This window comes from Oryctolagus cuniculus, chromosome 13 (genome assembly GCF_051225735.1).
Source record: "Oryctolagus cuniculus isolate XC-2025 breed Fujian yellow rabbit chromosome 13, ASM5122573v1, whole genome shotgun sequence".
Taxonomy (NCBI): domain Eukaryota; kingdom Metazoa; phylum Chordata; class Mammalia; order Lagomorpha; family Leporidae; genus Oryctolagus; species Oryctolagus cuniculus.
The window spans coordinates 54682355-54694428 of NC_142879.1; the positions used below are offsets into that span (position 1 = coordinate 54682355).

The 12074-nt window shown below is 44.9% G+C and overlaps 1 protein-coding gene and 1 pseudogene across 8 annotated transcripts in view; one reads left to right on the top strand and one right to left on the bottom strand.

Annotated features, from left to right (window-relative positions):
* Positions 1-258: 258 nt before the first annotated feature.
* Positions 259-9344, bottom strand: LOC138845080 (zinc finger protein 330-like; annotated as a pseudogene).
* The window catches only part of TBCE (tubulin folding cofactor E), an 87715-nt gene continuing 82967 nt past the window's right edge, over positions 7327-12074 (top strand). For all 8 annotated transcript variants that reach the window (XM_089311606.1, XM_089311607.1, XM_089311609.1 and 5 more), the window contains exon 1: positions 7327-7395. The gene's annotated coding sequence lies outside the window, so the exon portion shown is untranslated. The remainder of the gene's footprint in view (positions 7396-12074) is intronic.

Here is a 12074-nt window from a genome sequence, read left to right on the forward strand (position 1 = left end):
TTTCATAAATAAATAAAATCAGCCATCATAATCCGCATGCCAAAAGGAATAGTGGCAGGTCAGAAAGTGTCAAAAGTTCAAATGAAGAAGACTGGAGAATACTTTGATCTGCTGCTGTTGCACTCCCAGCAAATGGCTCATTGCTTTTGAGGAAGAAGGGAGGAGGAAGGATCTAGAAGTTTGGGAATTTATGCGATGAGAAAAGTAGCTTTTGATACTTTTCTTTTTTTTATGTGAAATACCAGATGTATTCAAAAAGAAAGAAAGGCCGGTGCCGCGGCTCATTATTGAAGACCATGTGAGAGACAGCACCGGCCCCAGTGATATTGTTTTGAACATCTGTACATCTGCCTCCATCCAGCAAACACACATTTCTCCTCGTCTCTCACGTGGTCACCAACAGGCAAGCAGCTCTCCTGGTTCTCTTGCTCCTCATAGTGTGCATAACCACTGGCATAGGTCCTTGCTCAATTCACGTTTCTGATGACTCAGCATTTGAATCTTTTCTGCCTTCCTCCTTCTCCTCCTCATTCTCTGCTTCATCCTCACCCTCTTTCTCACCATGGTAGCCGCACTCCCCATATTTGACAGATGAAAGTTTCTCCCAGTACGCAGCATACCCAGAAGCTCCTTTGTGCATCCCCACCCCCTTTTTTTTCCTCATTACCCTGTTCACCTCCAGCCTGCCTGCCAAATTTTAAGGAGCATGTTGACATGCTGAGATCCTTGGTCTCCTGAGTTTCATGTCCACCTTTAAGGCAAGGAGGCTGTTTTCCTTTGTCTTGCTTGAACACTTTGCCCCTTGTAGGATCATCACAGAAACAAGCCTTACACATGGACATAATACGAATGCTGACAAAGCCAAATGCATGAAGCACATTTCAATGTTTCTGCCTCTAAAACCTGGCAGCTGGCTTGATATCCAAATTGATCATCTTTACAGAGAAAGTTATGGCAAAAAGAGCAATTGAATTTGAATATTCTGCCTCCATGATCCCATAACCTCATTCACACTCAGCACACTCAACATCAGTTAAAGGACTGGCACAGGCAAGTATACTGAGACATTTGCCACCATGGCATACTTGTGCTTCCCAGAAATCTTAGCGTGCACCACCATTGTACTGTACATGCCAGCATGCTTTTTGACATAATCAGAAGACTTCACCATGAACGCTGTTTTTCCACACTGTGCACAAACTGATAACTTCTGTACAGCATTATAAGAATAGCAAAACGCTCTATTCTTCTGCCATCTCTGGCATTCATGGGTATTTAGCTAAATCTACAGTACTTTTCTTGATGCTCTTAGTTGTGTTTCTTGTTTCTAACCTTCTTCCTCACACCGCTCTTGTTTTTTAGGCATTTCCCCCTCCTTCTCATGTGGGCACCAGGCTGACCTTGCTTCCCCTCGTGGGGAGGCTGGGCTCACTCCCAGGGCTGAGTGACAGGGAATGTTGTGAGGCTGCCCACTACCACAGTAAATCCAGCTTGAGAGCCACGACTCCAGGAAAGGAGCTAGGAGGACCTAGGAAGACAGACACAGATGGTTTCAGGCACTAGGAGGTGGGCCAGATTGATTTTTTTCTCATATAAACCTTTTTTTAGATTGGTCTTATGAAGAATTATTCATAACCTAAATTCCTTTGATGTCTAGCAACACTGAGATCAAAGAAATCTCCAAGGGGTGGGTGTTTGGCTAAGTGGCTAAAGACATTGCTTAGGACGTCAACATTCCATTATCAGAGTCCCTAGATTCAAGTCCTGGCTCCACTTCTGATCTAGCTTCCTGCTCATGCATACCCTGGGAGACAGCAGGTGATGGCTTACCTACTTAGTCCTTGCCATTCATAAGGGATACCTGGATTGAATTCTAGTTTTCTGGCTTCAACCTGGCGAGCCCCAGCTGTTGCAGACATTTGGGATGTGAACCAGTAGATGTTCAATTTCTCTCTCTCTCTCTTTCAAAATAAGTAAATTTTAAAAAGTAAATTTCCCAAAATTTAGTGAGCTTAACTGGTCTTGATCTTCTTTCAAGTTACTCTACAACTCCAACATGTTCTTGACTAAAATTGGTGTCACTGCTCCAATAACAAAAATCAAGAAAGTGGATGGGCCCCTGAGAGGGTGAACAAGAAGAGCAGAAGACTGAACTGATGCCAGGAGAGAGAAAGTAAGGGAATGAGGAACCCAGGAGGGAAGAAGAGGCCAGCCAAATAAGGATACAGTATTCTTGATCTGGGACCCATGGTCTCATTCAGGGCTTCTTGATGGACTTGGAAGGACTGATGAACTCACTGAAATCATGTGCAAAAAAAATTTGCATGCATATGGGTACTATTGATCAGCTTTCCAAAGTGGTTTGTAACATTCCCTTCACACCCACACACTCCAGAAAGAAGAAAAAGGAACCACTGAACGTCTAGCTTCAAGTAGTGAACTGTCAAAGTATAAATGCAGCAGAGACATCCAACATGATACTGACTGAAAAATGTTTGCTGCATTTGGTACAGAGGTCACTTTTTAGAAAGGTCATCTGGCTTATGTTCTTTCAATTTTCTTTCCACTTTAACTCATTCCAGTCTGGCTTTGAGTCCACCATTCTGTCAACACTCCTTGTCAGGAACACTGACATTTATCTTGCAAAATCCAAACTAACCACTGTCTCTTATCTTACTTGACCTCTAAGTTGCAACCCCAGTCTTCCTGTTTTGCGCCTACCTCTCTGATTTAAACCACCTTTGTTGTGTGTGTGTGTGTGTGTGTGTGTGTGTGTGCTCTAGATGAAATGGCTACAATAGGGCTGGCGCTGTGGCTCACTTGGCTAATCCTCTGCCTGTGGCGCCGGCACCCCGGGGTTCTAGTCCCGGTTGGGGCACTGGATTCTGTCCCAGTTGCTCCTCTTCGGCTCTCTGCTGTGGCCCGGGAAGGCAGTGGAGGATGACCCAGGTTCTTGGGCCCTGCACCCGCATGGGAGACCAGGAGGAAGCGCCTGGCTCCTGGCTTCAGATCGGCGCAGCGTGCCGGCCGCAGCGTGCTGGCCGTGGTGGCCATTTGGGGGGTGAGCCAACAGAAAAGGAAGGCCTTTCTCTCTGTCCCTCTCTCACTGTCTAACTCTGCCTGTCAAAAAAAAAAAAAAAAAAAAAAAAAAAAAGGCTACAATAGCTCTTAAAAAAAAAAAAAAAAAAACAACTTACCTATTTGAAAGGCAGAGTGCCGGAGAAAGAGTAAGAGACAGAAAGAGAAAGAGATCTTCCATCTGCTGGCTCACTCCTTAAATGGCCACAAAGGCCAGGGCTGAGCCAGGACAAAGCCAGGAGCATGGAACTCCAACCAGATCTCCCATAGGAATGACAGGGGCCCAAGTACTTGGACAATTTTCCACTGTTTTTCCAGACACATTAGCAGGAAACTGGTTCAGGAGCGGAGCAGTCAAGACTCAAATTGGCACTCCTGTATGGCGTGCAGCGTTGCAAGCAGATGCTTAACCTGCTGCGCCACAAGTAGGCCTGCTATGATTGCTCTTAAGTGGCCTCTCTGCTCAACCACTTCCCTCTCCGCTGCCTTTAACCTGTGGCACTAGAAAGATCTTGAAAAGCTGTAAATCAGTACTTGCCTGCTCAGGACTTCCACATTTGCCATTCTTTAGGGCTGCAATGCGTTTCCTCCAGTTTTTCTCTATTACTGGATCCTTCTCTTGTAGCTCTCAGGTCAAATACACCTTTGAGGTTCACCTCCCTCTACTCTCCTACTTTGTTGTCCTCTCCCATCTACTTATTTTATTGCACTTTGCACAACTTGAAATTATGTATTTATTTATGTCTCACACCATTTGAACATATGTTTCTCCAGGACTGCATTTCAGTTTCACTGCTAGATAGCCAGGGCTTAAAAAGAATGTTTACTGTAAAGCTGGCACTTACTGAATAGTTACTTAAGGCATGAGTCATGAGACACAGGATGAACTGCAATGAAAATACTTGACTTTCAAGTTTGAGCTTTTTTTCCCACAATGCTTTACTTTTTTTCTTTTTTTATAACAAAGGAAAATAATGAATTCTGTAAGCCTATGTTATAAAGAAATCTGGAATGCAGGGAGAGAAATCCAGTGATTTCAAGTCACTGATGACTTTTTTTTAAAGGAAGCAGGAACACGCCATACAAGCGCAAGTCCACGGGCAGATGTGCCCCCACATGTTTTTTTTTTTTTAATATTTATTTATTTGAAAGAGTTACACAGAGAGAGAAGGAGAGGCAGAGAGAGAGAGGTCTTCCATCCTCTGGTTCACTCCCAAATTGGCCACAATGGCCAGAGCTGCACTGATTTGAAGCCAGGAGCCAGAAACTTCTTCCAGATCTTCCCATGTGGGTGCAAAGGCCCAAGGACTTGGGGCATCCTCTACTGCTTTCCCAAGCCATAGCAGAGAGCTGGATCGGAAGTGGAGCAGCCAGGACTCGAACTGGTGCCCATATGGGATGCTGGCACTGCAGGCGGCAGCTTTACTATGCCACTGCGCTGGCCCCAACTGATGACTTCAGAGAAAGTAATTTTGGAAGGACTGAGTGAGGAGAAAAGCCCGAAGGCTTGGCTGAAAAGGATTAAAGTGAGAAGTGAGGAATGAGAGGCAGAGTGTATAGATTTCTTTTATGGGAGAAGTTTAGCAGAGAAAGTAAGACAGTAACCCGATTGAGGTGGCAGTGCACTGGATCAATGTGCAAAGACTGACAGGAAAGAGGCATCCTTTCAGTTTAAGTGAAACTAGGCAAGTATTGCCACAATTTAATGGAGAGAAAGAAGTATTTTACAAAGAAAAGGAAGATTTGTGTTTTATATATCTGTTGTGGGGCTGGTCTGAATTTAGTGGATGCAAGTGATTTTCAAAAACTACTTTTTCTTGGGCCAGCATTGTGGTGTGGTAGGTTAAGACACTGGGCATCCCATATGAGTGCCATTTTGTGTCCCATCTGCTCCACTCATGATCCAGGTCCCTGCTAATGCACCTGGGAGAGCAGCAGAAGATGGTCCAAGTGTTTGGGTCTCTGCACCCATATAGGAGACCCAGATTAAGCTCCTGGCTCCTGGCTTCAGCCTTGCTCAGCTGGCTATTGTAGACATTCGGGGAGTGAACTAGCAAATGGAAGATCTCTCTGTCTCTGTTTCTGTCTCTCCTTCTTTGCCTCTCTTTAAATCTATAAAATAAATAAATAAATATAAACAAAACTGGTCTTTCTCTACAAAAAAGGTAGTTTAAGCACTTTCATGTTAAAAAGCCCAGAGATCTTTTCAGGGCACAGATGAACCTCAGTAAATAATCAACCTTTGTTCTGCTTCAGGTTTTGTCTAAGTTGAGGCTGAAGGTGCTTGCTAACCTTCATGAATGCAGGAGACATAGTTAGATCATGATAAAGGCCATTTGATAATGACCATTTGTAGTCCAACAGAGTTGGGTTTATTAACTTGCTGAAACAAGGGCAGTCACACACCAGAGATGTTGGATCTGTGCTCAGCCACCTTGGACATGGAAGCGCTCAGAGCCTGGAAACTGGAAGAACACTCATGGATCCGATGGTAGACGGGACATGCTTTACCCAGCATCAGCAGCAACAGCAGCAGCCAATAACAGAAGCACTGGCCTCTGTCTATCCAGGATTTACACAATAGTGGCTGTCAGCCAAGGAGTTACATGGCAGAAAATGTATCAGCCACCAGGCTCTGCCTGGTTGTCATAGAAACACAGATACAGCATAGATGTTAATACACAGCATTTAACCTGTTTACCTGGACTTCCTTGTGTTTCAACAGAACTAAGGATATCTAAGTTAAAAAAAAAAATGAAGAGATGAGGTAGCAGGGATTTGCTAGAGTTTAAGCATTAGGCTCAGGCTTGGGCTATGATGCTGCTTCAAGGTCTCGAGTCCTTGAAACTAAAGTTAAAACAAAAGTGAGATGTTGTATCTGAAAGCCCTTTATTTGGAGCTCTATACTTGGATGAGGAAGGTGTCAAAATGACCCACATGATGGTGCACATCCTTCAGGCCAGGGTGGGATGTTCCATTCTTACTGCTGGAATTTCCAACAGCAAAGCTTCTTCAAGTTATTTTAGGGAACAAACTTTCTCAGTCTGCGTTCTGGATTCTCAATGGGTATCTATTTCTACCTGTTGAAATATGCTCAAACTTTAACGTTCAGCAAGACTATTACCTCGGGGCTGGCACTGTGGCCTAGCGAGTAAGGCTGCCACCTGCAGTGCCAGCATCCCATATGGGCGCCAGTTTGAGTCCTGGCTGCTCCACATCCAATCCAGCTCTCTGCTATGGCCTGGGAAAGCAGTGGAAGAAGAACCAAGTGATTAGGCCCCTTCACCGGCGTGAAAGACCCAGAAGAAGCTCCTGGATCCTGGCTTTGGATAGGTGCAGCTCCGGCCAGCTGTTGTGGTCATTCAGGGAGTGAACTAGTGGATGGAAGTCAGTCTCATTCTCTCTCTCTCTCTCTCTTTCTCTCTCTCTCTATCTCTCTGAAACTCTTCCAAATAAATAAATAAATCTTAAAAAAAAAAGAAATTCACATCTCTAAGGTAGTTTTTCTTTTTTTTATACGTTGTCTAGAATCACATTTGACATTTTAATTTTTTTTAAACTTATTTGGGATGGGAGGGGGAGGGGGGGGAGAGCGAGACAGCAAGAGTGCAAGGGAGCAGGAATGCTCCCCCCCAATCCACCGGTTCACTCAGCTCTAAGCCAGGAATCAAGCCCAGGCCTCCCCTCTGGGTGTATATGAATTTGAGCCATAACCAGGAAGCTGGCACTGGGAGCAGAGCAGCAGGAGCTTCATAGAGGACGCAGGCGCCCCAACAGGCGTCTTAACCACTAGGTCAGACTCGGGTTCCTGTAGTTAGTTGGTTTTTCCTTTTCAATAATTACATTTACTTTATTTTTGGCATTTACTTTAATTCTGCCTTATGTGTTAACTGATTAATAAGAACAACTTTTTTTGGGGGGGGGGCGGTCAGTTTTAGAGGCATCAAAACTGTCTCCACCACATGTCTCCTGCGTGGTAGACTCTCAATAAGCATGCAGATGAATCTCATACGGGTATAAAATAACACGCTTTCGTAATATCAAGCAAACTGCAACAGGGACACGCACTAAGTTGCTCTGTCATCCCAAGCTTCAGCCCCAAGCCAATCACTGGGGCGGCACCGGGGCGGAGTTTGGTCTTGGGTGCGCTGACCAGGCCTCCAGCGTTAATAATGCTCGCAGCGTCCGCGGCCGTCGCTCACTTTCCGCGGAGGCGGGACTTCCAGTCTTTCTACCGCACTTCCTACTGGAGCCGGAAGTTAAGAGACTGGGATAGGCGCGCGCGAGGGGCTGGCTCGCAGACCGCTGGCACAGCAGGTGAGCTCCTGGGAGTTTGAAGAGCTGGGGGAGCCGAGCATTTCTGGCTGACTCTTTCCCAGCGCGTCATCCTGCAGTGCTCTTGGTGTCTTTTTTTGTTTCTTTCCTAGAGCCTCCCCAGGTTGCCAGAGTTGGGCGTTGCCTGCTCCCCGGGGCTTTAAGCGCATTCTTTGCGGTCCTGGAGGGAGTGCGGGGAGTGCGGGTGTGCTGGGGCAAGGGGGGGCTCTGGCCTGATCCCGGGGCGGGCAGGCTGGTTTGGCAGCTCGGTGAAAAGCCTTATTTAGGAGCAGCGGAACGTGATCCCCTGTTTGCTAAGCTTCTCACGGAGGATTGGCATGCCACTTTGGAAGAGGAGAAATTGGTACAGGCGACCAACAACTTTACTTGGTGTCATCGTGGGAGAGAAACAGCCCGTTCTCCCATTTAGTTAACATTTGGGGTGAAAGAGAAGTAGCGTTCAGTACACTGCGCTTCCTACCAACTGGATGCTGTTCTAAGATGTGGTTGTCTTTAGATGTGAGGGTGTGACATCCCAATCCGCAAGAAGCAGTGTGTCGGGAAAACAGGGTAAACAGATGCCAAACTGTTAAGCGACAGAGGAGTTGGAGATGGTAGAGATGCGAGATGTTTAGCTCTCTGTTGAGGCCCGCTCAGGTTATGAATAACTTGACGTCTTTTTAACTTTTGACTTTTCTCTATGCTCGTATTTTTTTATGCTGTTGTAAGCAGCATATTGCTGGAGTTTTTTTTTTGTTTTGTTTTGTTTTGTTTTTTAATCTTATTTGAAAGAATGAGAGGAGTCGGCACTGCAGTGCAGTAGGTTAAGCCTCTACCTGCAGTGCCAGCATCCCATATAGTCGCCGGTTCATGTCCCGGCTGCTCCACTTCTGATTCAGCTCTCTGCTGTGTCCTGGGAAAGCAATGGAAGATGGCCCAAGTGCTTGGGCCCCTGCATCCACGTGGGAGACCAGGAAGAAGCTCTTGGCTTCTGGCTTCAGATCGACGGGGCTCTGGCACTTGTGGCCATTTGGGGAGTGGACCAGGTGATGGAATACCTCTCTCTCTTTCTCTCTCTCTGTTTCACTGTCTGTAACTCTACCTCTCAAATACATAAATAAAATCTTAAAAAAAAAAAAAAAAGGAAGTATGAGCAAAACAGTGACAGAGATAGCAATATTCCATTGTTTCATTCCCTAGAAGCCCAGAAGTGGGAACTCAATCCAGGCCTTGCGTGCAGGTAACAAGGCCCCAACCACTTGAGCGTCACGTGTTGCCCCCGCAGGGTGCACATCAGCTGGAGGCTGGAATCCGACCTGGGGCCAGGATTCAAACCCCGACCCTCCAGTATGGTATGTGGGTGTCTGACTCGGGTGCATTAGCAGGGAGCTGGATTGGAAGTGGAGCAGCCAGGACTTGAACTGGCACCCGTCTGGAATGCTGGCGTCACAGGCAGTGGCTTTACCCACTACGTCACAGCGCCAGCCCCTCTCAGCTCTTCCCACCACCTTCACTTGTCCAAGTTAGGATTGTCACTTGTGTTGTTGCATTAGCCATCTGACTAGTCTGCTGCTTCCTCTTTCAGTCTACATCACGGCATCTAGAGTGACCCTCCTAAAGAAAATAAATCAGATCATCTTTGTCCTCTCAATGATATCCTCCAAGGACTACTGCTTTAACTCAGAGTAAAAGCCAGAGTTTCAGTGTGGTCCCTTGGGTCTTGTATGACTCGGTTCTGCTTCATGTCTGGTCTTACCTCTTACTCCTGTTTGTTCTACTCTAACCTCCTCAGGATATTTGCACTTGCTGTTCCTTTGCCTGTAATGGTCTTACTCCATTTGTCCACACGGTTTGATATCTTATCTCTTTCTCATGTTTTGGAATATTACCTGCTCAGTGATGCCTTTCCTGACAAGGCTTCCGCAGTCCTCAAGGGTTTCCATTGGATGCATTGTCCTTGTGCTCATCATCAGATGTCATGCTGTGTGATTTATTCATTTATTTCATTTGTTAAGTTTTCTACTCTACAATAGAAACTAATTGAGGGCAAGTTTTTTTTTTTTTAATGATTTTGATTTCCTGCGTATACCTAGAGCCTAAAAACACCATCTGGTTTTTGTTGCCATTCTATGATTGTTGAGTGAGTGAATTTAGACTTTTTCTGCTATCTTACAGTTTGTACTTTCTGCATTTTTTTCTCCTTTTATTTTTTGGATTGAAGTTTATTTTTTCACTTTTCCTCATCTACTTGTTTGGAAGATACACTCTATACTCTTCTGTACTTACAGTGGCTTACATTTACGTGTAAATTTACTGTGAATTTTTAACTGAATCTAATCCGAAATTTAACCCTGCGGAAAAATATTGCTTTAACCTTTAAGCTGCTGATTTTAAACAGACTTCCTGGATCATCTCATAATTTAATTATTCTTACAAGGTGTGGATGTTCAACAATAAAACTAGTAATTATTACTATTTTCTGGTGTTTTTTTTTTTCTTTTTGGTTTATTTAAATCAATTTATCATGCATTTTAATAGACTATTGTATACTTAGTACTTCAGAGTTTTTTTTTTTTTTTTCATTTAAGGTTTTATTTATTTATTTGAGAGATAGAGTTACAGGCAGAGAGAGGGGAAGACAGAGAGAAAGATCTTCCATCTGCTGGTTCACTCCCCAAATGGCTGCAATGGCCAGAGCTGGACCGATCCAAAGCTGGGAGCCAAGAGCCTTCTCTGGGTTTCCCACATGGACACAGAGGCCCAAGCACTTGGGCCATACTCCACTGCTCTCCTGGGCCACCAGCAGGGAGCAGATTTGGAAGAGGAGCAGCCAGGACGGGAACTGGCACTCACATGGAATGCCGGTACTGCAGGCAGAAGCCTAACCTATTATGCCAAAGCACTGGCCCCAGTACTTCAAAGTTTATAAAAGTTTTATGATACTTTTCCTACCTTGGCATTTTGCTGGTAATAGGTGCAGGTTAGACAATTTAAAAGTAATATGATGGGCCAGTGCTGTGGCGCAGCGGGTTAAAACCCCAGGCTGCAGTGCCGGCATCCCATATGGGTGCTGTTTTGAGTCCTGGCTATTCCACTTCTGATCCAGCTCTCTATTAATGCACCTGGGAAAGCAGTGGAGGATGGCCTAAGTCCTTGGTCCCCTGCAGCCACGTGGGAGACCTGGAAGAAGCTGCTGGCTCTTAGCTTCAAATATACTCAGTTCCAGCCGTTGTGGCCACTTGGGGAGTGAAGCAGTAGGTAGAAGATTTCTCTCTCCCTGTCTCTACCTCTCTTTGTAACTTTTTCAAATAAATAAAATTTTAAAAAATGTTAAAAGAAAGTAATATGAATATTCGTAAGGGTTAAATGAACATTATTTAGAAAGTAGGTAGGGACTACCAGAAAGGGAAAACATACTTTTCCAATTTTAAGGAGTAGATGAAATGAATTTGTGCAGGAGTGACTTTGGAAGATTTGTTGATGTAAAGAGTCTTAGTACTTCATTAGTTACTTTTATTCTTTTATTTATTTATTTATTTATTTTTTGACAGGCAGAGTTAGGCAGTGAGAGAGACAGAGAGAAAGGTCTTCTTTCCGTTGGTTCACCCCTAAAATGGCTGCTATGGCTGGTGCACTGCACCGATCTGAAGCCAGGAGCCAGGTGCTTCTCCTGGTCTCCCATGCGAGTGTAGGACCCAAGCACTTGGGCCATTCTCCACTACCTTCCTGGGCCACAGCAGAGAGCTTAACTGGAAGAGGAGCAACTGGGACAGAACCGGTGCCCCAACCGGGACTAGAACCCGGGGCGCTGGCACCACAGGCGGAGGATTAGCCTAATGAGCCATGGCGCTGGCCTCTCTCATTTATTTTTTAAATATTCTTTATTTGAAAGTCTGAGTTAGAGAAGTGGCCTCAATGGCTGAGGCTCGACCACACTGAAGCCAGGGCCCTGGAGTTTCTTCTGGGTCTCCCACATGGGTGGCAGGGGCCAAATTACTTGGACCATCCTCCACTGCTTTCCTCCGTGCATTAACAGGGAGCTGGATTGGAAGTGGAGCAGTTGGGACTTGAACCAGCACCCATAAGTGATGGCAGCACTTAACCTGCTGTGTGACAGCGCCAGCCCCATCTCATATATAGTTTTATCATAAAATTGTGTGGATTTAGATCATTGGTGTTTTAGAGAGAAGACATGCTTTCAGCCCCTTTGGGAATGCTACTTAAAATGATATGAGATAATTCAATATGTGAAGAAATTCTGTGAGTATGTAGTTCAATTTCTACACAGGCATTGGCATTAGGTACAATGTGTGTAAGGATATCAGGACGGTATGCTAAATGGAATAAACCTCTAGAAGCCAGTGCTAATTCCTCTTGTATGAGGTAACTAGAGTAATCAAACTCAGAAACAAAGTGGGGACTGGGAGAAAGGGGAAATGGTAGAGGTTTCTGTTTTGGCTGCAGAGTTTCTGTTTTGCAGATGAGAAAGATTGGAGATTGGTTGTACCACAGTGTAAGTGTAGTTAATACAACTGAAGTGTATGCTTTAAGATGATTGCAATGACAACTTATATGTATTTCACTAGAAGAATGAAAAAGGATAACAGGCTTGTTTAAAATTTGACTACACACTTAGAAATGATTAATTATTACTTTTTGGTAATTAAAAAGCAAATGGCTTT